The following is a 26,301-nucleotide window of genomic DNA, read 5'->3' as shown; positions in this document are numbered from 1 at the left end:
AGTGAAGATGCAGAGCATCCTCGGTCTGAGGTTTGTAGCAAGTAGAAAAAGTACAGAAAGGCCTGGGTGTTAAAGTAGTGGCAAATAGAACAATCCTGAACCTTAGTTTTCATTTAAGAATTTAAAAAAGTAGGTGCCACTTCAATAAATGCCATCTTTTATTGATCACCTTTTTTGGAAGAAAGTAAAGGACCAAAGCACACCTGGCTAACCAACAAATTTTGTTCAGATTTTGCTTTTGCATGTACAAAGAGGAAAACGGGTCTCAGAACATGATTCCTATGAAATCAGAAGAATCCTGGTTTGCTGGTCCATTAAAGATAAAACCAAAAGCTTTTGACATGACTGCAGATTGCCTGCAACCTGTTTTGTCCCAGAGAAAAGGGACAAGATGTTCTCTAGAGAAGGGGGGAGCATTGCAAAGCTAATATGTACCACCTGCATTGGTCCTGATCATTCTACAATGGATGGGCAACTCCTACCAGGCAGAGGAAAGAAGCTGTTTAGGGAAGGGGTCACTTTTAATATCTTAAAGTCTTAATTTATATTAACCTCAAAATAGTATCAGTGTCTTGGATACAATTTAAAAGTCTTTAAAGGCCTCTCAAAGTATACATTTTTAAAGTTCCATCACTTTCTAGTAATTAGTTTTACCCTAGTCTTCAGTTTTACTGGACTTAGAGTCTACAAACTTCATCAGACCATCTGTGTTCCTGGACTTTGGCCTCTCTAGAGGGAAGCCCAGGGCAAAGCTCCAGGTAAGCTGTGCCAGCACACCCAGTGCCTGTGGCACTCCAAACAGGACTGTGTACTAATTCATCTCTGTCACGCCCTAGTACTAAAGTAACACTTTACTATGAGCATCTCAACATTGGGTCAAGGATTCTTTGCCTTGCCTGCTCTAAGAGAACACTGGACACAATCTTGTTGAGCGGAGCAACTAACTTAAACATGGGGCCTTGGGAAAGTTGTTTCAAAGAAAACTCCTGCTAACAGGTATAAATAATATGGATATGTCTTTCTTAGGACTGCGTGGCCATAGCCTGGGGCAACCAGTCCTAAGTTGAATGTATTCCATATGTAGTCTCAAAACTTCTCATCTGACACGTCTTTGTCAACTTCCTTCTATAGTGTGTCAGCCATGCACACACTTCCAGTTTTCAAGTCCATAGAGGGGCTCTGCCAGCCCTTTCATACATGCTGCAAAGGACAGGCAAGAATCTGAAAGGGCACTGCCCACTAAGTGGCTGGTATGGGCACTTACATTGCCACTCCTGTGGTACTGTGGATGGTGAGGTACAAGCGCATGTGTTCAGTGAAATGAGCATCGGTATAGTCGAACATATTGGTGAAATTGTGGGACCTGTCCAGCTTAGAGTCAATGACTCCATTGCTGCTGCCCTCCAGTTAGAGATTTCAGTAAATCTTTGATGCAACAGAACACAGCTTTGCAATCAGATCTATATAGTCCTCGTAAATAAACTCCTAGTACTTGGTTTGTTGATACCCTCTGCGTATGCTTCACCAAAATTACTTTCACTGTTGAGGGCTGTAATGGTTTTACTGTCTTGAGACCCGAAATGCAAATTGTTGGGAAAGTTATCCATCATGGTGATGACATGAGAAGGCAGAGGTGCCCTTTCAGTCCACTATTTTGAGGTTAAAATACCTGTCCCTTTGTTAGAATTTTTCTGGTTACCAGCAGCCAAAACAAGCCCTCAGATAAGGGCTATTCCCCACTCTTAGCTTTGGGCAGTAGCCTTTGGTATTTGAGGATACTATAGCCTCAGTAGTGGATGCCCTCATCAGGATCAAGAACCGACATTTCATACACCAATCCCTTCATGCCTTTCATGCCACCATACACCATATCAACAATGATTTGACCAACTACTGTCTTGCCATGTTGTCTGAATTTTTAATTTTGGCCTGTTCCTTGGGTATCAGGCCGGACAATACATCTTTCAAAATTGCAGAGGAAGTACTGGGATTCCAGGCATCAACAACCAGACAGGACGCATTCTTGGTTTCAAAGAGCAAGTAGGCCACAGTGAGTAGAGCCAAGGAAAGCAAACTTGAGGGTCTTCTTGGATGGGAAGAAGGAAAGAGAATTGCAACAGGCACAGGAGCAGCTGGAGTCTCACGAGAAGTCGCCCCAAGGTTGAAAGGGACAAGTTGATTTTCTTATGCCTGATGATCCTTTTGACAGTGATAAAGGCTGGCCGGAAAACAAAAGTGTGACTTATTCTCTCCTTTATCAAATAGACCTATTTTTTCAATGTAAGGGGAAATGCTCAGAAATTACCAAGTCCTAGTTATTATAGGAACTTCACCAAAAACCTCCCAAGTATTGCAAGAAACACGTGCTGGACCCTGCTATACCTGCAGAATTCTATATTAAATTTATGGCTAGGAAAACCAGGGACAATTTTCAAACTGAGCCAGGGTTCAAAGATAGTACAGGAATTTAGGTGCTCTCTTTGCATGCAGTAAATTATGGCTCAACCACCAGCATTGCATAGGGGTCCCTGGATACCACCAGGAGTGTTCTCAGAGCACAAAGCCAGGAGTAAACTCTGAACACAGATAATTGTGGTCCAAGATCTCCTTAAGAATAATTTTTTTCTTTTCCCCAAAGAGTAAATAAAAGAAACATCGCGACATACAATTTTTCTATGTTATACATTCCTAGGCAAAAAAAATCACACCCTCACTCCTGGTGATCAATGAAAACTCACTGCCCACCTCCCTCTGAAGTGACTAGACAGCTTGCATTCAACATTTCTTCCAACCAAATGACTAGGAGGCTAAAAGACCTGCCTTCTTGTGAGGCAACCAGACAATTGGATCCCACTATTCTCATGCCCGAAAGGCAACTTAGGAACCTGTCTGGTCTTTTTACTGAGATGGCTATTCCATTTGCTTTCTACTGTATTCTAGAGCCAGAGGCACTACCAGTATGGTCTTTGTGAAAAACACATGTATTCCATGTGTATTTTGCTTTACTGGTAATCAGGGAAAATAACAATCAATAGTTAGCTCTTCTCAGGCCACTGCAGTTATTCTTCCTCCTGATCAGTGGCACTTCTACTCTAATCACTGCCAATGCCTCAAGGTGCCCTACTTCCTTGCAAAGTATTACCAAGCAAAGCTATCAAATCTTCACCTCACTCAATCCATAATAAGGGCAGTTTGGGATGAGAGTGAAATAATGAGAAGAAGGCCTTTGAGACAATGACAAAAATGGAAAATGTTGGCAGAAATTTGTTCATTGGAGGTAGGTGTAGAAGAAATATGGGAACCAGAGACCAAAGACACAGGCATAGTAGTGTCTACTAAATTTCCCACTAAGGAATAAACAATAATTGTCTAAGACTACAAAATGGTGGTTCTGTCACTTTTTCTAATGCATAATAGAGGAATTGATAAGGACAAAAGCCAAGACTCTTAGCTAAAATCAGGTGGCCTAGGTGAAACAGGTCCAGAATAAACCACCCCAACTTTTCCCAAATGATTGTCAGAAACATTAATCAAATATACCAATCTATACTTTAATGGTTCTGAAATATACTTATTAGAAATAAATTTATCTCTCAGACTACTTTGCACATTAGGAAAACAATCCAGAAATCTCCAATTGACCCAGAAGAAACAAAAGGCCACATTATTTTTTGTTTTGTTTTGGTTTGGTTTTTGGGTTACACCTGGTGATGATCAGGGGTTAGTCCTGGCTGTGTGCTCAGAAATCGTTCCTGTCTTGGCGGACTATATGGGAGGCCAGGGATCAAACCCAGGCCGATCCAGGGTCAGCTGCATGCAAGGTAAATGCCCTATTGCTGTGCTATTGCTCTGGCCCCTAAAATGCCACATTCTTAAGTAAGCTAACAAACTCCACTAGTCCTGAAATTGGAAAGATAATTCTTGGGTCCAAGAAAGTAAAAACAAACATAAAGCCAAAGCACTTGTTGCAGTTTTGATAAAGGCAAATATCAGAGAAGGTCTTGCTGCAGAGGAAAACTACATGTTTTTCCTCTACAAAAATGACAGATTGCTTTCACAAAGACTGCTCCTGAGCAAGCTAGCCACCTCAGTCAGGGAAAGAAAACCTACTGAAAGGTGGAATTCCATCAGGGGTAAAGGTCCCAAAAGGAAAGTTGCAAAGATAGGAGGATTTGTACTGAGGAACCTCAAGATTCCTGCTCACTGACATAATACTAATATAGGCAATTAATCTCCAGGAACCTCTGGCTGCTTTGGAGGTTTAGAACCTGATTGATAAGCTTCTATTAAATACCAGAATTGCATTCTCACTTCTCTTTTTCTGGATATTTGTCCCTGAAGACCCCCACTGTACATGCGCCCTCCCATATCCACTAAATTTTTTTATCCTACTTAGGGGAGCAATGGACTAATTTTTATGCACTCCTTTCTGATGGTGCCTGAGCAACTTTCTTTTCTTTTTCTTTCTTTCTTTTTTTTTTTTTGGTTTTTGGGTCACACCCAGCAGCGCTCAGGAGTTACTTCTGGCTCTACGCTCAGAAATCGCTCCTGGCAGGCTCGGGGGACCATATGGGATGCCTGGATTCGAACTGCCATCCTTCTGCTTGCAAGGTACCTACATGCTATCTCTCCAGCCCCACAGCTTTCATCTCTACTTAAGAAGACATATTTTGGCTGGGTTAAGAATGTAGGTGTTACCCGGAACACTTGTCATAGTTACTTGGCTTGGGCTTAAGAAGATAGGACATTGACCATTCACCCCGAACATTGGATCCCATCTATGGAAATAACCACAGTTTTCTACAGCATCACTAGGAATCGAACTTCTACCAAGGAAGGCCCTACTGCTGCCCTGGCATCAACTTAATCCAGAGAGGGTTCATATGACACCCTGACGACTTGGTAACAGCAGCAACCTTTCAGAGCAGGGTTCTCTGCCTTGCCACCTAATAGTGAGATGAAAACAGAAAACGCTCTGCATCACCCTGATTTCAACATAGGATCTGTACAGAAACCAGGAACTCTAACTACAGAAAACTGATAGCAACAACCGTGATTGTGAAGAGCTTTTACTGGAACCAAAGAGACTGACTCAGGGTTTGGACAACTTAGTATACTTGGAGCCCAGAGTTGATCTTATGCCAGAATACTTTATGGTTAAGGTTTCCCTGTTTTTAGGCCAAAGATTTTTCCTTTCTATTTCTCCCATATACTGCTGTACCTATGCAAACAACAATTGCCACACACATGCCTTTTTATTGTATTTTTATCTCTTATCTTAAAAAAACTTACTAAACCTTCTGCTATTGTTTTAATAAGTTTATTGTAGATAAAATAATTTTAACAAATACACTTGCTACTGAACTTTTTCTTTTTCTCTTCCATTTTCTTTTTGAAAAAAAGATTGTAGGTATTAGTGAAATAAAACTCAGTCCCCATATTGCCGATGGTAAAGGTAGAAGTGGATGCCCAGGTTTGGCAGCTCCTGGTAAAATAAAAAGAGAAAAAGAGCTCAGATAATAAGCACATTCTTTAAGCCTAGAGCTTCTTACTGTCAGGAGAAGCAATTATACATAATACCAGAGGCAAAGAGGGTCTTATGATGTTCCTTGTAAAACTCCCTGTAACTCCCTATCACTGAGTGCATGGAAACCCAGTGGGGTGTGGATGCTAGTACAAAATCTACACCTCATCACAGAGGCTAAAATTCCTACTTCCTTGTGATCCCTGACCCATGCAACCACTTCTCTAATATCCTGAGCTCAGAAGCTGGTTCACATTCCTAGATCTTTTTTAAAAAATATATTTTTATTTAAGTAACATGATCATATTTGGGTTACAGTAATAACCAGAACACTCCCCTTCACCAGTGCAACATTACCCCCTCCCCCCTTCCCATCCCCTGCCTGTATTCAAGACAGGCATTCTACTACAGTAATTTGTTTTTAAGTTCAGTAAGTTGTATTTTTTCCTTAAATAATAAGAGTAAAAAATATAGTAAAGGTGTGATAGTAGCAGTTGCCAATATTTGCGTAGGTCCAGAAAAATGGAGAAAATGGAAAAAAATCCTTGACCTGATTACAAAAAGGCCTCACCCCAGAAGTTTATTGGCATAAGACAGACTCTGGGTTCCAGAGTCTATTCAAATCCAGTCATTCTCAAGGTCCCGGTGAAACTTTTTCACACTTTAGCTATTGTTGGTATCAGACTCTTATATTTAAAGACTCTGGATTCTGTGCATTTCTTTCATCGATGTCAGGCTGATGTGGAGCATCCTCTAGTTTCAGCATATCATTAAATGCGAAGCGATCTGCGCTGCATGCAGACTTTTGCTGAGTCACCTGTGTGTTGGGAGCACTCTTTGGAGTAAGTCAATGCCAAAGCAGTGGTAGGTCTTCCCTGGTAGAGGCTTGGATCCTGGTAATGTTAAAGACAATTGTGGTTGTTTCCACAGATGGTATCCATTGTTCAGGTGTGTGTGGGCTATGCCCATTCTTCTGAGGCCTGAGCCAAATCATTATGCCAATGTTCAGGGTAAAAGGCCTAATTACATCACCAAATTTGTGTTCCCATCTCTATTAGATAAGAACTTGTTTGCATATGTATTATTTTCCCCTTTTAATATGCCTATGCAAAAGAGAAGCAATGCCACAAGATATTGTTGGTGCATCTCGGGGCCCAAGAATAAAGTCCAACATTTCCCGTAACTTGGTATAAACGTGAAATCTATACAGAGTTACTCTTATACCAGTATTGCTTATAAAACAGGTCTCACAGGGGGGAAAATCAAACAATCAAATAACTAATCTAGTGGGCAAAATTGTCACTATATGAGGATATTCGAAAAGAGTTATAGATGTTAAGGGAGTACATCTGAGATATACAAAAGAGATACATGTGACCCTTTTATGTTTTAAAAAGAAAAACAAGAAAACAAGGGCATTTGAAGACAACAGGTGATAGTTGAGTTTGAGACATGTTTTGAAGCATTATGGAACCCTATATTGTCCTTGAACTAGGGGTTTTGCTGAAGCTGATTCCAGTATCATGCAACAGTCCATAGTTTGATGGGGGCATGAGGGGCCACCAAACATGGGTCAACAGGTGTGTTGGTTGTAGTTATTTGTAGAGGCATGAGCTGGGGACCAAGAGGGAGTCTTTCAATGAGGAGCTGGATGGTGGTGTTGGGGCAAAAGGTCAGTCTTGGTGTCTACCCAATTAGGAACTGAGGATAAGGAGGGTTGAATAAGGGGAAGATAATGGTTCAGGGCCTGGGTGTGAGGAGGTAGGAGAGACACAGGGGTGAGGGGAGAGGCAATACATAAAAGACTAGACAATAAAGGTCAATTTGAGTGTCGTATCAAAATCTTGGGCATCCTGATTCTATTCCTAGGAACAGTCTAGGATCAGGAAACTTTTTGGATAATGCTTTAAAAAGTATATTTAAGAGTGAGTGAGAAATGGCTGCATGTGGGTGTTTTCAGGCAGAGTGCTGATTGCTCTACCTGCAGAGTCTCCACCGGGCTGTGCTTCTTCTGAGGAACTGAGCACCGAAAGGAAGCCCTGTCCTACCCTTCTCTGTCTTTCCTGAACTCTGGAAGGTCTCCTCAGAGCCCTGGGAAGCGAACCCCAAAGAAACTAGATTCGGAAGCTACCCAGCGAGCCAGTGAGTGAGTGAGAAATGGCTGCATGTGGGGGTTTCCAGGCAGAGTGCTGATTGCTCTACCTGCAGAGTCTCCACCGGGCTGTGCTCCTTCTGAGGAACTGAGCACCAGAAGGGAGCCCTGTCCTACCCTTCTCTGTCTTTCCTGAACTCTGGAAGCTCTCCTCAGAGCCCTGGGAAGCGAACCCCAAAGAAACTACATTTGGAAGCTACCCAGCGAACCAGAAACTGAGCACCTGAAGGGAGCCCTGTCCTACTCTTCTCTGTCTTTCCTGAACTCTGGAAGCTCTCCTCAGAGCCCTGGGAAGCGAACCCCAAAGAAACTACATTCGGGAGCTACCCAGCGAGCCAGTGAGTGAGTGAGAAATGGCTGCATGTGGGGGTTTTCAGGCAGAGTGCTGATTGCTCTACCTGCAGAGTCTCCACCGGGCTGTGCTTCTTCTGAGGAACTGAGCACCGGAAGGGAGCGCTGTCCTACCCTTCTCTGTCTTTCCTGAACTCTGGAAGGTCTCCTCAGAGCCCTGGGAAGCGAACCCCAAAGAAACTACATTCGGGAGCTACCCAGCGAGCCAGTGAGTGAGTGAGAAATGGCTGCATGTGGGGGTTTTCAGGCAGAGTGCTGATTGCTCTACCTGCAGAGTCTCCACCCGGCTGTGCTTCTTCTGAGGAAACTGATCACCGGAAGGGAGCCCTGTCCTACCCTTCTCTGTCTTTCCTGAACTCTGGAAGGTCTCCTCAGAGCCCTGGGAAGCGAACCCCAAAGAAACTACATTCGGAAGCTACCCAGCGAGCCAGTGACTCTCCTCAGAGTCCTGGGAAGTGAACCCCAAAAATACAGCATTCTGAAGCTGCCCAGCGAGCGAGTGAAAACTACGCCTGACCAGTGGGGTCCGACTGTGAAAAACTGTGAGTGCTGCCTGTGTGTGTCTCTCTGCTATCCTGTTGCGTGAACCTCCTGAGAGTGGGCTGAAAAGAGGCTCCAGAAGGCACTTACCTCCACTTCGCTACGCAGCTGTGCGCTCTTTCTAAAAAAAGAACACCATCACAAGAAGAAAAAAACCACACTAAGAACTGTGCTGGATCACAGAAGCAAGAATTTCTCTCCAGACTGTCTTCTCTGCTGCGTGCTTGGGCCTAAGATTTGATCCTGTGTGAGGCTTCATCGACAGAGGACTCCCCTACCTTGGGGGCAAGTCGGCCCATCCAGAAAGGGCAGAGCCAGAGAAGTGTGTTGCCTGCATCATATAACCAATGAATACCACCACAACACGTAGAAAAACCGACAATACAAGTGTGACAATGGGGAAACAACACAGGCCAGCATCAGACATAGAGAATGAAGATGACAAATCTGATGACCAGTTAACGACCAACCAACTAATCAGTCTCTCAGATAAGGACTTTAGAGTAGCAATATGGAATATACTCAAAGAACTCAAAGAAACCATGAATAGAATAGAACAGAACACTAATAAGAATCAAGAAAATATGAAGACAGAAATCACAAAACTCCAAACTGAAATAACATGTCAACTAACAGGCCTGAAAAAATCAGTAAACGAAGTGAATGACAAAATGGATAAGCTCTGGGACAGGGTATCAGAAGTTGAGAATAGACTTGGTGCTGTGGAAGATGAGATACATAACAATTCCATACAACAGGAGAGATTGGAAAAAAACTTAAAACAAATGAACAGACAATGGAAAAATTAGTCAAAGAATGGGAACAGATGAAAATAGAGGTCTATGATAAGATCAACAGAAACAACTTAAGAATCATTGGAGTCCCAGAGACCCAGGAAGAAAATTTCCAGGAAGAATCAACGGTCAAGAACATCGTTAAAGAGAAACTCCCAGAGCTAAAGAATATATGTGATCAAATCCTGCATGCTCGAAGAGTACCAACCAAAAGAGACCCAAGAAAAACCACCCCAAGACACATCCTAGTCACAATGACAAATCCCACAGATAGAGACAAAATTCTGAAAACAGCAAGATCAAAAGGGGAAATTACATTCAAGCAAGCATCCTTGAGATTTACAGCAGACCTGTCACCAGAAACACTCAATGCCAGAAAGCAGTGGTGGGATATAGTGACAAGACTGAATGAAATGAATGCTTCACCTAGAATACTGTACCCAGCAAAACTCACTTTCCGGTTTGACGGAAGAATACATGGTTTCACAGACAAAAAACAGCTCAGAAACTTTACAGACTCAAAACCAGTCTTAAGAGAAAAACTGAAAGACCTAATCTAAGACAAAACTGACCAAAAGACACACCAAATTTCGATATAAAGATGGCATTAAATCCCAGGACAATTCTTTCTCTCAACGTCAATGGACTAAATGCACCAGTTAAGAGACACAGAGTGGCTAAATGGATCAATAAACTCAATCCAACCTTCTGCTGCCTACAAGAAACGCACCTGAATAGTCAGAACAAACATACACTCAAAATAAAAGGCTGGAAAAAAGTTATCCAAGCAAACAACACCCATAAAAAGCTGGAGTGGCCATACTAATATCAGATAATGCAAACTTTATACTCAGGAAGGTTGTAAGGGACAAAGATGGATATTTTATATTAATCAAGCGGTATGTAGAGCAGGAAGAAATAACTCTCCTAAACATATATGCACCAAATGAGGGGCCAGAAAAATATTTAAAACAACTGTTGACAAATCTGAAAAACAATATCAATAACAACACAATAATTGTGGGGGACCTCAACACTGCTTTGTCAACACTGGATAGGTCAACCAGACTGAAACCCAACAAGAATATACTAGACCTGAGGAGAGAAATGGAAGAAAGAGGCCTAGTGGATATATATAGGACACTCCATCCCCAGAAACATGGATACACATTCTTCTCCAATGTACATGGGACATTCTCCAGGATAGACTACATGCTGGCACATAAAACATACCTCCATAAGATCAAGAGTATAGAAATTTTGCAGACTACCTTTGCTGACCACAAGGCTCTGAAATTATTTGTGAATTCCAAAGGGACTCAGAAGAAAAACTTTAACACCTGGAAGTTAAACAGCCTCATACTCAATAACCAGTGGGTCCGAGATGAAATCAAGAAGGAAATCAAAAGGTTCCTGGAAACAAATGACAATAAAGACACAAACTATCAGAACTTATGGGACACAGCAAAAGCAGTACTGAGAGGAAAATTTATAGCTTTGCAAGCACACATCAGGAAGGAAGAAGGAGCTTACCTGAGTAGCTTAATGACACAGCTAATAGAACTAGAAAGTGCTCAACAAAAGGACCCAAAAATAGGGAGAGAGAAGGAAATAACAAAGCTGAGAGCAGAAATCAACGAAGTGGAAACCCAAAAAAACAATACGAAAGATCAACAAAAGCAGAAGTTGGTTCTTCGAAAAAATAAACAAGATTGATAGACCACTGGCAAACCTAACAAAGAAAGAGAGAGAGAGAAACTTGATAACTCGTATTAGGAATGAAAAAGGAGAGATCACTACTGATATGACAGAGATTCAAAGGGTAATCAGAAACTACTTTGAAAAACTCTATGCCACTAAAAATGAGAACCTGGAAGAAATGGATAAATTCTTGGACTCTTATAATCTTCCACGGTTGAAAGAAGAGGATGTAGCATATATAAACACCCCCATCACCATTGATGAAATAAAAATGGTAATCAAAAGTCTGCCCAAAAACAAAAGCCCAGGCCCAGATGGATTCACTAATGAATTCTATCAAACTTTCCAAGAGGAACTACTACCAATCCTGGCAAGACTCTTTCATGAAATTGAACAAGTGGAAACACTCCCAAATAGCTTTTATGAAGCCAACATCACCTTGATACCTAAACCAGAAAGAGATGCTATGAAAAAAGAAAATTACAGACCAATATCGCTGATGAATGCAGATGCAAAGATCCTCAACAAAATCCTGGCAAATAGGATTCAATACCTCATTAAGAAGATCATCCACTACGATCAAGTAGGTTTCATCCCAGGAATGCAAGGATGGTTTAACATCCGTAAGTCTATCAACATAATACACAACATCAACAACAAGAAAAATAAAAACCACATGATTATATCAATAGATGCAGAGAAAGCATTTGACAAGGTCCAACACCCATTCTTGATCAAAACTCTCAGCAAGATGGGAATGGAAGGAACCTTTCTCAATATAGTTAAGGCAATCTACCACAAGCCAGTGGCAAATATTATCCTCAATGGAGAAAAACTAAAAGCTTTCCCTCTAAATTCTGGCACAAGACAAGGCTGTCCTCTCTCACCACTCCTATTCAACATAGCACTGGAAGTACTTGCTATAGCGATTAGGCAAGAAAAAGATATCAAGGGAATCCAGATAGGAAAGGAAGAAGTCAAGCTCTCACTGTTTGCAGATGACATGATGCTCTACTTAAAAAACCCTAAAGACTCTACCAAAAAGCTTCTAGAAACAATAGACTCATATAGCAAGGTGGCAGGCTACAAAATTAACACACAAAAATCAATGGCCTTTCTATACACCAATAGTAATAAGGAAGAAATAGACATTAAGAAAACAACCCCATTCACAATAGTGCCACACAAACTCAAATATCTTGGAATCAACTTGACTAAAAATGTGAAAGACCTATACAAAGAAAACTATAAAACTCTGCTCCAAGAAATAAGAGAGGACACGCGGAAATGGAAACACATACCCTGCTCATGGATTGGCAGGATTAACATCATCAAAATGGCAATACTCCCCAAGGCGTTATACAGATTTAATGCCATCCCTCTAAAGATACCCATGACATTCTTCAAAGAAGTGGATCAGACACTTTTGAAATTCATTTGGAACAATAAACACCCTAGAATAGCTAAAGCAATCATTGGGAAAAACAATATGGGAGGAATTACTTTCCCAACTTTAAACTGTACTACAAAGCAATAGTTATCAAAACAGCATGGTATTGGAATAAGAACAGACCCTCAGATCAGTGGAATAGGCTTGAATACTCAGAAAATGCTCCCCAGACATACAATCACCTAATTTTTGATAAAGGAGCAGGAAATCCTAAATGGAGCAAGGAAAGCCTCTTCAACAAGTGGTGTTGGCACAACTGGCTAGCCACTTGCAAAAAATTGAACTTAGATCCCCAGCTAACATCATGTACGAAGGTAAAATCCAAATGGATTAAAGACCTCGATATCCGACCCCAAACCATAAGATATATAGAACAACACATAGGCAAAACTCTCCAGGACATTGAGACTTCAGGCATCTTCAAGGAGGAAACTGCACTCTCCAAGCAAGTGAAAACAGAGATTAACAGATGGGAATATATTAAGTTGAGAAGCTTCTGCACCTCAAAGGAAATAGTGCCCAGGATACAAGAGCCACCCACTGAGTGGGAGAATCTATTCACCCAATACCCATCAGACAAAGGGCTAATCTCCAAAATATACAAGGCACTGACAGAAATTTACAAGAAAAAAACATCTAATCCCATCAAAAAATGGGGAGAAGAAATGAACAGACACTTTGACAAAGAAGAAATACAAATGGCCAAAAGACACATGAAGAAATGCTCCACATCACTAATCATCAGAGAGATGCAAATCAAAACAACAATGAGATACCACCTCACACCACAGAGAATGGCACACATCACAAAGAATGAGAACAAACAGTGCTGGCGGGAATGTGGAGAGAAAGGAACCCTTATCCACTGCTGGTGGGAATGCCGTCTAGTTCAACCTTTATGGAAAGCAATATGGAGATTCCTCCAAAAACTGGAAATCGAGCTCCCATACGATCCAGCTATACCACTCCTAGGAATATACCCTAAGAACACAAAAATACAATACAAAAATCCCTTCCTTACACCTATATTCATTGCAGCACTATTTACCATAGCAAGACTCTGGAAACAACCAAGATGCCCTTCAACAGACGAATGGCTAAAGAAACCGTGGTACATATACACAATGGAATATTATGCAGCTGTCAGGAGGGATGAAGTCATGAAATTTTCCTATACATGGATGTACACAGAATCTATTATGCTGAGTGAAATAAGTCAAAGAGAGAGAAAAAAACGCAGAATGGTCTCACTCATCTATGGGTTTTAAGAAAAATGAAAGACATTCTTGCAATAATAAATTTCAGACACAAAAGAGAAAAGAGCTGGAAGTTCCAGCTCACCTCAGGAAGCTCACCACAAAGAGTGATGAGTTTAGTTAGAGAAATAACTACATTTTGAACTGTCCTAATATTGAGAATGTATGAGGGAAATGTAGAGCCTGTTTAGGGTACAGGCGGGGTTGGGTGGGGAGGAGGGAGATTTGGGACATTGGTGATAGGAACGTTGCACTGGTGATGGGTGGTGTTCTTTACATGACTGAAACCCAAACACAATCATGTATGTAATCAAGGTGTTTAAATTTAAAAAAAGTATATTTAAAAAATATTTGTGCCCGCACGGTTTTGAAAAATAGTATTACTAGCAAACAAAACCAATATACGTAGGGGAGGGGTTTCCCTCCTCCGCCCACCCCCCAGGGCCCGAGTCGCCAGGACTGGCCATGAACACCTGTCTGGCGTGGGGGGTCCCAGTCTCCTGGACCCAGTGTTCAGTCCAGGAGATCTGTGGCCTGCTGTCTGACCAGCGACCCTGACATACCAGAAAAAAAAGAGGGACAGCTTTCCTGGCATGTGTGCTCTGCTGGGTCCAACTCCACATTCCTAGATCTTAAGGTCATATTCTTTGATATCCCCCCTGCATTGTGACTTTCAGTTTCTATTTGCCTTTGGATATCCTGAAACACAAGGTGGAAGGCCATCTAGACAATACTCTCCCAGGACTTTTTAGACAGCTGCCATCAGTTTGGTCTGGTTTAGCCTGAAGTTTACAGCAGTGTCAGACTTACAAGAGTATTGTTCTCCAATACTTAAGTGTGCTATTTTGTAAGCTCACTTTCAGAGCATGTCTCTGAAGAGGACACTAAATACTTTCTTAATTTTCTAGGGAAATGTGTATATAAAGTCTTTCAAAGGAAAGTTCTGGTTTGCCACTCATCTTAGGCTGACCATCAAACAAGGGACCCAGACCCTAGGTATGAACAGAGTGACCCCAGTTGTGAATCATTCAATTTCTCATACTATTAAACAATTTGGGGGATTTTTGGGTATCACTGAATACTGCATGATCTAAATTCCTGAATATGAAGGAATAGTTTGACCTTTCTCCTGAGCTATAGTTGAGACCTAGCAGAATCAAACCATTTTCATATTCTTGAACTTGCTCTTCAAGATGGCCTTGACAAACTCAAGAGGATCCTCCTCAGGGCAACAGACTTGGGTCTTCCCAAGTGACAAGACGATTTCCACCTTTTCGTACAGGAGAGGAGGGATTGCTTTAGGGATGGTTATCAAACCCTTGTCATGGCTGCCTCAGCAAGGTTTTTAAATGTGGTTGCTAATGGATGGCTTTGACCTTTTTTTCTCCAGGCTTTGTCCACAACAATCTCCTGGTACGAGAGGCTGACAAACTTATGCTGGGAAGAGATCTAACAGTTCATTTACCACACGATTTATCTGGCTCAAAAGTGGGTTATGGTTATCACCTGTTAAATGGCCAGGTCTGGATTCTTGAGGAGCCATTAATTGACATTTGCTAATATGTGGGTCTCAATTCTGCCACTCTCCTTCCAGAGGAAAGAAGCAACTCAGAACACGATTGGGTAGAACTTATTTTTCAAACATATGGGAAAGATATAACCATTCCTCTCTCACATAATAATTTCACTTGGTTTACTCATGGTAGCTCTTTTTTCGGAAGAAAATTCAAAGGTTGGTTATGAACTCATTTTTCCATGATCCTATTTTAGAAGCCCAAGCCTTGCCCCTTTGGAATTAGTGCTCAATCCTAGCTTTGTAGATTAAAATATGTGTGTGCATTGTATGTATATATAGGTATATATATACACATACTCCAAATTTTCCTTCTTTGTGCTTCATCCACACTATGAAATTTGGAATGAGTGATAATTTCTCATGACTAATGGCTCTCCTATCAAACAACACCAAATAATTGAACAATAATTGCAGTGTACTGTTTATCTCTGTTTAACAATGGCCATATTTGGGCTGGAGCGATAATATAGCAGATAAGATATTTGCCTTGTACACAGTAACTCAAGTTATACACAAAGCACCATATATGTTTCCCCATGATCTGCCAAGAGTGATCCTTTAGCACAGAGCCAAGATTGCTCCCTGCACATCTCTCGATGTGGTCCCAAACAAAATAAAAATTATTATAATTCACTGGATAGGTAACATCCCAAAATAGATCATTTCATTGCCAAAGGGACTGACAAGTAGATTCTGAAGCAAAATGGTTCTGTCCAAGAGTGCGTGGCCCTGGCTTCTTTCACTTGAGACAACTCTCTTCCAGGCTGTAAACCACAATACTTGGCTAAAGAGGACGAAGTTGTGAAGGTGCCAGGCTTTCAAGTGCTTCCCTCAGGACAGTTTTGAAATTAAGAAGGGCTGTTATGGCTTCCAGAAGCTTATATGTGGAAAGTCCTTAAGCAACTGCCTCAGACTTTCCATCTGGAGAATAAAAAAAAATTTAACAAATGGCCATAAAGCTGTTTGCAGGGTCAGGTTTATAGAAGACCATAAAGCAGATGACTTGCTCCTGCAATATTTGCCAGAACAGCAGTCCTGTGTCTTGCAGAGCTGCTTTTACTGGACATAGTTTACTATAGTTATTTAACTCTAGTTAGATTTCACTTACATGCCTAGTTACCAGATAATTCAACATGTTTTGGTCTGGAAAGACTTTCACAAGCTGTCCTGAAACATTTCCCTGCTGAACTAAGAAGACTGGAGGTCATTCAAACACTCATTATTGGGCCAATGCCCAGATTTGGCTTGCCCCAGGGACTGCAATCCAATAACTGATTGAATTTCATGTCTGGGAGTTTTTCAGGGAGTTAACTAGGGAGTTTTTTAGGCTCTTGGAATTCAGTTCCATCTCCATTGTGCCTGGGGACTTCAGGCCAAGGGCCAAGTTGAACAAAATCTATTGATATACTAGAGACATCTCAGTAATCTCAAGAAACCCACCTTCCATAGAGTTCACTGACAGATATAGAATCAGAAATGTCCCCTGGATATTTGGAGCTGAGTTCTTATGAAAAGCTACATGCAAGAACATGTCTCACTATTTTCTCATGAACAAATCTATCCAATAAATTATTCACAATATGGTCAATAAATTTGGCTAAGTTCCATAATTCCCATAAAATCTGTCAGATGGACTACCCCTGTCACTGGCACTGCCTATCTTTAATCTTGGTGACTTGATTTTTTTGGTTTTGGTTTTTTTTTTTTTTTTGGCCACACCTGGTGATGCTCAAGGGTTACTCCTGGCTATGCACTCAGAAATCGCTCCTGATTTGGGGGACCACATGGGACACTGGAGGATCGAACCGTTGTCCATCCTAGGCTAGTGTGGGCAAAGCAGACTCCTTACCACTTGCGCTACCACTCTGGTCCCAAATCTTGGTAACTTGAGTTTAATTAAATAACCTTTTTTTTAATTGAATCCTCATTCTCTATTATACAGAAGGCACCTACACTGTCTTTTATATAACCCCCAAAATCCACCAAAGTAATAACAGGCTTTACCTCAATATTATACCACCGCTGAGTAAAGAAGGGACATCTTCATAACACAACCCCCCAGAGCAGAGGGGGTAAAAATAAACTCAGATCTCTAGGACATTCGTGAACCATTTCCAACTGCCATATTCAAGAAAAAAGTACCTTATTTGCCATAATGTTTGCCAGCATATATTTGAGTTTGTATAGCTTTACTGGTGTGTCTGTTATCTATTGTCCTTTCTGCAGAAAGCTCCGTTTGTTACATCTTCTTGAAAATAGGGTTCTGGTCCTTTCTTACCTAATTTCTAATTTCTATATATGGCCTTCACACAATCTTCCTGAAAGGGATATATATATATATGTGTGTGTGTGTGTGTGTGTGTGTGTGTGTGTGTGTGTGTTTGTATAGTTGTTTACATATGGAAATCTTGGCATGTAATTCCAACATCTTTAGAAGGGGATGGGTTGTCAACTGCACCCAAGTGAGGGAAAGCTCAACCCATATCACACAGGGAAACACACCATAAGCACGGTCCATTCCAACAAAGGAACTAGCCCCCAGGCTTATCCCATGAGCTATCAACATTTTTTATTTTCACTTCTTGAGTGAAATATAATACTGTCAAAACAATCTTAAACATTATTTGGGCTTTAAACATCACAAGAGGAAGATATATACCTTCTTTGTATACTGTTTTGGGTGGTTATAAATTCATAGTATATGGGTGGTCCAATACCTACATCCATCTGAAAGTAGGTGTTGATGGATCATTGGACAGAAACCTCCTGATCTACTTGGGTTTATTTTATTAATCAATATAAAATATAAAATTTTATTCTACATCTAGTGAAATTATTAGTAGAATGAAATGAGAGGTCGGTTATACTTACTCTTTTGGGAGTGCATGCACTAGTTAGAATCATACCTGGAATCAGTTATAGGATACTTCAAATTATGTAGAATTAACTAACAAACTCCATCATGACCTTGGTTGCTGAAGAGAATGGGTTAATTTTTTTGTGATATCCACTGCTCCTTAAGCTCCTTAGCTAAAATGGTGCTATATCACCACATGGCTCTAAATTATATACTGTACAATAAAAAGAGTGTACATGCTAGCAAAATCCTCCAGGTACTGAGAGAAGACTTCTAAATTTTTCCTTGTAAGACATTTCACTTTAAACCACTTTTAAAATGCCATCATTCTGCTACCTTAAAATCTAGTGCAAGCTGAAAGTTGCCCCTCAGGCAGTGGCTGTGTTTAAAATTCTTCATAGGTCAAACCAGGGAAAGAATCAACAAACTTTCGTAGCCAGAAAACTTAAGCAATATTTCTGGACAAAAGTATCAACAGTCCTCAAGGTCTATGAGCTACTGGCAGAGCCTGCAGCATCCAAAGGACTCAGCTAAAAGCTGAAGTAAAATATTCCAGAATTGCATTGCAGATTGCTGAAGTGTCAGACACTCCTCTCAAAATCCTATCAGTAGATGTAAATATACTCAATGTGTCAACTAAGAGAAAAATATATCACTATTCATTTAAGATGAGTGGTCCAAAGTAGTTCTACTGAAAAAGAGACCCAAAACTCCCCTACACAACAACTGCTGTATAGCATCCCATTTCTGATAACCCTCCCATTCAAGTGTCCTTCCTATCTTTTAAAAGTTTATTGAGTTCACCTTGAGATAAGATATTGTTCATGACTGGATTTTAGTTCAATGTTTGAGCACCCATCCCTTCACCAGTGTCCTCTTCTCTCCTCTGGTGTTCCCAAATTCCTTCATGCTTGAGTTTCAGTTATATAATATTTAAACACCCATCCCTTTACAGTGTCCACTTCCTTCCACAAGTGTCCCCAATTTTCCTCACAGCCTGCCTCTATAGCAGACATATTTTTCCTACTAGGCACTGAGGTTTGCAATATGGTACTAAAAGCTGTTCATGCATGTCATTTTACCTCCCTTTATCACTCAGTTTTTATACACAGTGATCACTTCACACTACTCTTTGTCATAGTGGTCCCTTCTCTGACCTAACTGCCCTATTGTGGTAAGCTTTCTGGTAAGAGCCAGTCCTCCTGGCCATCGACACCTTCCTATCTTTACTCTCAATAAATCTCATGTCTATTATTCAATTTTCAGCCTTGATGAATCTGTGACCATTAGATACGCTCTCATCACATGGATTTAAACCTGTCCTAATCTACAACTGTGCAGATAGAAGGGAGGTGGGAAGGAACTTGGTAACAATGGTGGAGGTAAATTGACATTGGTGGTGAGATTGGTATTGAAATTTTATATGCCTGAAACCTTATTATAGACACATTAGTAAATCATGGTGCCTAAGTTAAAAAAAAATTGTTTGGGCCCGGAGAGATAGCACAGCGGCGTTTTCCTTGCAAGCAGCTGATCCAGGACCAAAGGTGGTTGGTTCGAATCCCGGTGTCCCATATGGTCCCCCGTGCCTGCCAGGAGCTAATTTCTGAGCAGACAGCCAGGAGTAACCTCTGAGCACAGCCGGGTGTGACCCCCCCAAAAAAAAACACAAAAAAATTTGTTTGACTCATCTCTGGATCTCTGCAGAGACACCATTCTGACTTACTTAAACTCCAGGTTTTCCAGTATTCAGGCTAACATCACCAGGACTTTTGGGGAGTGAAAGTGGGCACCCTCCCTCTGTCTTCTAATACTTCTGGAAGGCCTGGTAGCCAAAATCATGCCCACAAAAGCAGTCACCTTGTTTGTATTTAGCCAGCTCCATACAATCACTCTTTTCTCAAAAGAGATATATACCAAGCCATGAATAATCATGCTACACAGGCCTTCCAGCTGAAAATGGCAATCTCAGAAAGAGATGGTCAACCAAATCTCTGCTCTGCCAAAGTCCCACCAGCTGCATCCACCACCCATAACCTCTGTTGACAATGACCCAACTTAACCTCTTATCTAAGGTGAATATATATATATTCACCTTAAATATAAAATAATATATATAATATATAAATTAATAATATAAATATATAGCCATATATGTGTATATATAGAATTGTGGCCATGCAGCATCTCCAATTTTTAATACTGTCAATCCCATAGAAACATATCCATTTAGATGCCAGTGTGTATCTGAAACCACCTAATGTTCAGAAATAAAAGGAACAGAATGATCAACTAGAAACAAGACCTTACTAACCCTTTTGACGATGATTTAATGACTTCATTGCAAGATACAATAATTTTCACAAACTGTCTTGTTGCTCTTGCAGAATCCCGCAGTAATCTGCAGATATCAGCCAGGCAACCTGCTGTTCATCTACTGCTCGGCTGCAGGAGCCACAAAGCTGCAAGGGCTGGGTGCTGCAGGGCTCACAGAGACTCCAATTTGTAACCACCTAGGCACTGCCGCTGCCCCAGGGAGGCCTAGGAGGGAGAGAGAAGTAGAAACCAAGTGTCTTTATATTCCTACCTGAAGTCTGAAGAGAGGGAGGAGGAGGAGGAGGAAGAAGAAGAGGAGGATGAGAGGGAGAGACAGAGAGAGGGGGGGAGAGAGAGATTCACCCACCAGAGAGGATGGGGGAGGCCTATAGAGGTTTGGAGGGAGAATAGAAAATTAAGGGTAGATACAGAGCAGCAGCATCTCTTCATTGCTTTATCTCAGGCCCCCTGGCCAACCTGCCAGCGCTGCTCGAGTCAGTACCCTTGGCCTTCCCACAAATTGCCAGACTTTTTCTTTTTATACTTGGGGGCAAATGTCTATTGCACAGAGCATGTCCAGGGGCTTGTCCAGGTCCAACTGCCATTGCAGGGGGGCTGCCATTATCTAAAAGGTATTTGACTAATTACACCAATAAATTGATCTTGTCTGACATTAAGTATTACCCCAACAGAAGTCCAGTCCTAGCCATAAAAGGGGTTTTCTCCTGAAAGAACGACTTTAAGGGGCCTGGGAGACTACAGCGGAAGGGCGTTTGCCTTGCATGCAGCCATTCCAGGATGGACGGTGGTTCAAATTCCGGCATCCCATATGGCCCCCCATGACTGCCAGGAGTGATTTCTGAGCACAGAGCCAGGAGTAACCCCTGAGTGCCACCAGGTGTGACCCAAAATCAAAAAGAAAAGAAAAGAACATATCCAGTCAGGTATACAAAATTAATATCAGTTTCATATTTTGGGGCTGAAGCAGTGGCAAAGTGGTAGAGCAGTTGCCTTGCATGCTAACCTAGGACTGACTGAGGTTTGATCCCCAGCATCCCAAATGGTCCCCCAAGCCAGGAGCGATTTCTGAGCACCTAGCCTGAGAGTCATTGGGTGGCCCAAAAACAAACAAAAAATAAACCTTAATTATTATTGGCTAGTTGGGATATAAAAGACACCTCCCACCCAGTGAGGCTGGGGGTGGAGAGTTAATGTGGAGACTGTGTGGCAGTTGAAGAGGCAAATGAAGCGGCAATTTGACTGTTTTTTACTTCTGGCTATGGCTTTTCTCCCTGATTTGGACAAACCTTCAGCTTTAGCCTCTTGGACTATTTATTCTTTACATTGAATACCCATTTTTGGCCCTCAATCTGACCTTACCCTAGTCCCAAACCCAGCTCTCTCTCTCTCTTTCTCCCTCTCCCAGACTAGGCCCCTGTGCTCTTCTATAAAAAGGCTTAAAATATTTTGCCAGAGTCTTCCTTACTGGCCCCCCATGGACCTCAGTAATGCCAGCCCATGTCCATCCAGTAGCTTGGCAGTAGATTGAGGCTTATATAAAGTAATTTATATTAAAATTTTTATTTGAGTATAATAATAATGATCATCATAATAACAATGGAGAATATCTGTACTTTTAGTACATTTTGACTTGAAGATCTCAGAGAGGTAAAACAACATTTGGGAACAAAAAGTAGAAATGGGATGAAATGACAGAGATCAAATTGAATGATCGTGAAATGGAGGATTTGGGAGCAAGTCAGGGAGACAAATGGAAGAACTCTAATGTCCCAGTTCAGCCCATCTGAATTGTTCCTGTTATATTTAGCTTCCACGGGAAGTCAAATCCATGAAACCTGAATCCCTCAAGGGAAAATGGTAATGAAGCTAGGAAAAGTGGCACAACACTGACCTTAAAAAGCCTCTGGACTGTGATAAACTGACCCAAAGTGAAACTAGTAGGAGAACATGTCAGCAAATCTCAATCCAAAGAAAAATCTGAGGATAAAAGAATTCTATTTGCGTTGCTAGGTAAGTGGAAGAGTAAGATCTAAGTCTTTCTAAGAGAAGAAGGAAGAGGAGGATGTACTGGGAATTTCCCTAGGTTTTGTCTGAGAAAAACTCCAAATTGATCTTCCTTAATGTGATCATATTGTTAATTCACTAGTGCCTGATTCCACACTGTATTGAGCTGCTGTTCCATTGGGAAATAAGCTTGTAGCTATATGAAAGTGATATTTGTCTGTGTCATTATTCTATTTGGATTCTATTATTTGTATAGTATATGGTTTTGTTACAGAGAGTTTGGAACCAACTTTGGATTACTGTGAAATGCCTGTGAAAAATCACACTGTCCTCTGAAACTCTTTGATGTTATAGCTCTTTTAATTTTACAGCTCAATGTAGTATACCTCTGGCTATAACAATCACTGAAACAATAACCTCTGCATTCTTGACAGCACCTATTGTTCCACACACATCACCAATCTCTGACCTATAATTCTCTCTATCTATATGTAGTTATAGATAGAGATATAGGTTTACTTATATTCTGTTTGGATATCCTTTGCTTGTACCTACCAAATGATTACCTGTTTAATCAATTAATGGTTACCTGTGTCTAATAAGATCATGGATCAAACCATTGATATTCACAATGGCCATATGTACCACTCCTCCATTAAAGTCCCCTTAGTTATTTCTTTTACTTCATTAGTTCATTGGAAAAGCCATTTAGAATACCTATAGGAAGCTTATTGAAGACCTGGATTATCCAGCCCTTGCTTTTTCATGCCCTCTTTACTTGGCCTCCCTCTTTCTCTACTTCTTAATCTGTCTCCTCTTTCCAGGTATACACCTAATCTGACCCCTAATTCTATTATTCCCTTAACAATAATATCATATATAGCTGGTACCCACTCCACTGATCTTATTTTTCACAATTTACCCTTTATTCTTGCTTGTTCTTTCAATGCAATATTATTAAAAAGTAAGTACTATTTTCCAATAGGTTATATCTATATAAACATTTGCACATATATAATATATCATTACATAACATATTACATTACATTACATATGGAATGCAGTGTCATAAGGGGAAATGATTTTCGAGGAAGAAGTGAGGTGTTGAAAAACCAAATTCATAAATTGGATATTTGTTGAATTTTCTTAAAATTTAGAATCTTCAGAATACTCATAAGTTCAATGTAGGAATAATTAAATTCTTCTTCATGATGTAAAACCTTTCCCTACCTCATCCTAGTTGTATTTCATTTATCTTTTTTCTTTGCCACCCTTGGTGTGATATTTTTCAGGTATTTTCCTTACAAAGCACAAAACTACTTCCTAAGAAAATCTGTTGGATATTTAATATCCCTTGAAATAAAAAGAGATAAATAAATCATAATTTATTGTGGGAACAGTGATTTTTACTTCAATAACAATTTAACATGTGTTTTTGACACCATTGAATTCAATGATACCTTTCATGAGGCATCCAACATTATAGAAGAATGTTTCTGTTTTTAAACAAATTAAAAAGGGTTCTGACTATACAGTGGAGTATACAGTGATGCAAACCATCTGTATTGGAGAATGTGTACCATGGGAAGTTGTAGTTGTTTCTGGCAGCTTATAATGTCCTTAGTAATTTGACTTTGATATATTGATGCATGAAGACAAGCAATTTGTCACATGGGAGTGTTAAGTATTGCCATGAGCTGCCAGCATGAGAATGTTCCCAAGAAGTCAGAGAGTACAGAGGGAATAGAAAAAAATTAAAGAATGATAATGACATGGGACAAAATGAATATCTCTAAAGAAAGTGAACCAGATTGCTACAATGCAGCAATTGGGAACAAACTAATGGGAGAAGCACTTCAGAAGTCAGCAGTACGTGAAGCAGAGCGGTGATAATATCTGGGATGAGAGACTATGGAATGAACAGAAGAAGCGTGGATAAAGTGACTAGTATTCTTCAAGATAAATTCAACTAGTCCAGTTTACCTTGAAAAGAACCACTTCAATACAGCCTCTTCCTGAAGATAGTATCCCCATGTGTATCTTCTCTTCCTGTTCAAGGCCAATATCTGAATATCTGGATTATTTGAGAGCACTTAAACTGTCGACTAAATATTTTCCTTCAATGTTTTATTTTATTTTTTGTAAATAAAGACTTTAATAGACTCGCCACGAAGCACACAAAGTTAATCACGGTTAAGTGTCAGTCATACAATGTACAACAGCCTTCACCAGTGCACATTTCCCACCATGCCCCCACTTTATCTCCCACCCTCCCCCTGCCCTACTTCTGTTTGCCTCTGTGGCAGAATATTTTCTTCTCTCTTCTTTTGTTTTAGACACTATGGTTTGCTTATTAGTGTCAGGCAAACATTTTACCTCCTTTCATTATTCAGTTCGTGTCCAGAGTGATCATTTTCGACTATCATAGTCACAATGGTCCTTCTCTAATCTAACTGCACTCCCCCACTATTTGTGGCAAGTCTCTACCATGAACTCTTCCTCCTCGCCCTCATTTCTATAGTCTCTGTATATTACTACCATACTATCTTTTTTTAATTCCACAAGTGCGATCATTTTATGTCTGTCCCTCTCCCTCTGATTCATTTCTTTCAGCGTGATATTCTATCCTGAACAAGTAAATTTTATAATTTCACTTTTCCTGACAGCTGCATACTATTCCATTGTGTATATTTATCAAAGTTTCTTTAGCCATTCATCATCTGTTCCTCCAGCTCTTGTGTTGTTTTTAGATTTTGGCTATCATGATTGAACAAAGAAAATAGGAGTGCAGATATATTCTTTGCATTGTGATTTATGAAGAGGTGACAGAGTGGTTTGGAGGTCTACAACTACTATTGTGTTGATTTATATTCATATCTTTCTGCAAAGTTCTTTTTTTGGTGGGAGGTCACACCTGACAGCGCTCAGGAGTTACTCCTGGCTCTACGCTCAGAAATCGCTCCTGGCAGGCTCGGGGGACCATATGGGATGCTGGGATTTGAACCACCATCCTTCTGCAAGCAAGGCAAACTCTATACCTCCAAGCTATCTCTCTGGCCCCTCTGCAAGTTCCTTAACAGTTGTTTTAAGTATTTTGCTTACCTCTCATTGGGTGCATATATGTTTGTGAGTGTGATTTCTTCCTAATGTACATATCCCTTGATTACTAAAAATGACTCTCTTTATCTCATAACCTTTTTTAAGCCTGATGTCTACTTATTCTAATATTAGCATGTTTACCCCAACCTTAAGCTATTTGTATGATTGAAGATTTGTCTTCCAATCTTTGACTTTTAGTTTATTTGCTTGACTACTCAAATGTGTTTCTTGCAAGCAGCCATATGTTCCATTCAATTTTTAAATCCATGATGCCAGTCTGTGTCTCTTAATTGGTGCTTTTAGTCCATTGACACTGAGATAAATGATTGTCATGTAATTTTGTACCATCTTTTTTGTAGAAGTTTGGTGTATTTGGCCTTGCCTTAAAGTACCCTTTCAGTTCTTCTTTTAAAGTTTGTTTTGAACCTTGAATCTTTAAATTCCTTGTCGCTTCTTTTATCGTGAAGTGTATTTTTCTTTCAATCTTAATCAGTCTGTCTAGGTAAAATATTCTTGGTGAGGTATTTATTTTGATGAGTTTTTTCACTATATCCCACCACTTGCCTTTGGTACAGAAAGGTTGCTGGTAATAAAACAGCTGTAAATCTCAAGGATGCTACTTTGTGTGTAATTTCCTTTATTGATCTTGATACTTTTGGT

The 26,301-nt window shown here is 40.5% G+C and overlaps 1 pseudogene; it reads right to left on the bottom strand.

Annotated features, from left to right (window-relative positions):
- Positions 1-655: 655 nt before the first annotated feature.
- LOC125999028 (citrate synthase, mitochondrial-like) overlaps positions 656-26,301 on the bottom strand; it is a 51,059-nt pseudogene continuing 25,413 nt past the window's right edge.

The sequence above is a fragment of the Suncus etruscus genome, chromosome X (assembly GCF_024139225.1).
Source record: "Suncus etruscus isolate mSunEtr1 chromosome X, mSunEtr1.pri.cur, whole genome shotgun sequence".
NCBI classification, from domain to species: domain Eukaryota; kingdom Metazoa; phylum Chordata; class Mammalia; order Eulipotyphla; family Soricidae; genus Suncus; species Suncus etruscus.
The sequence above is the reverse complement of the archived record's forward strand: the minus strand, read 5'-3'. Positions and strand labels throughout refer to the sequence as shown.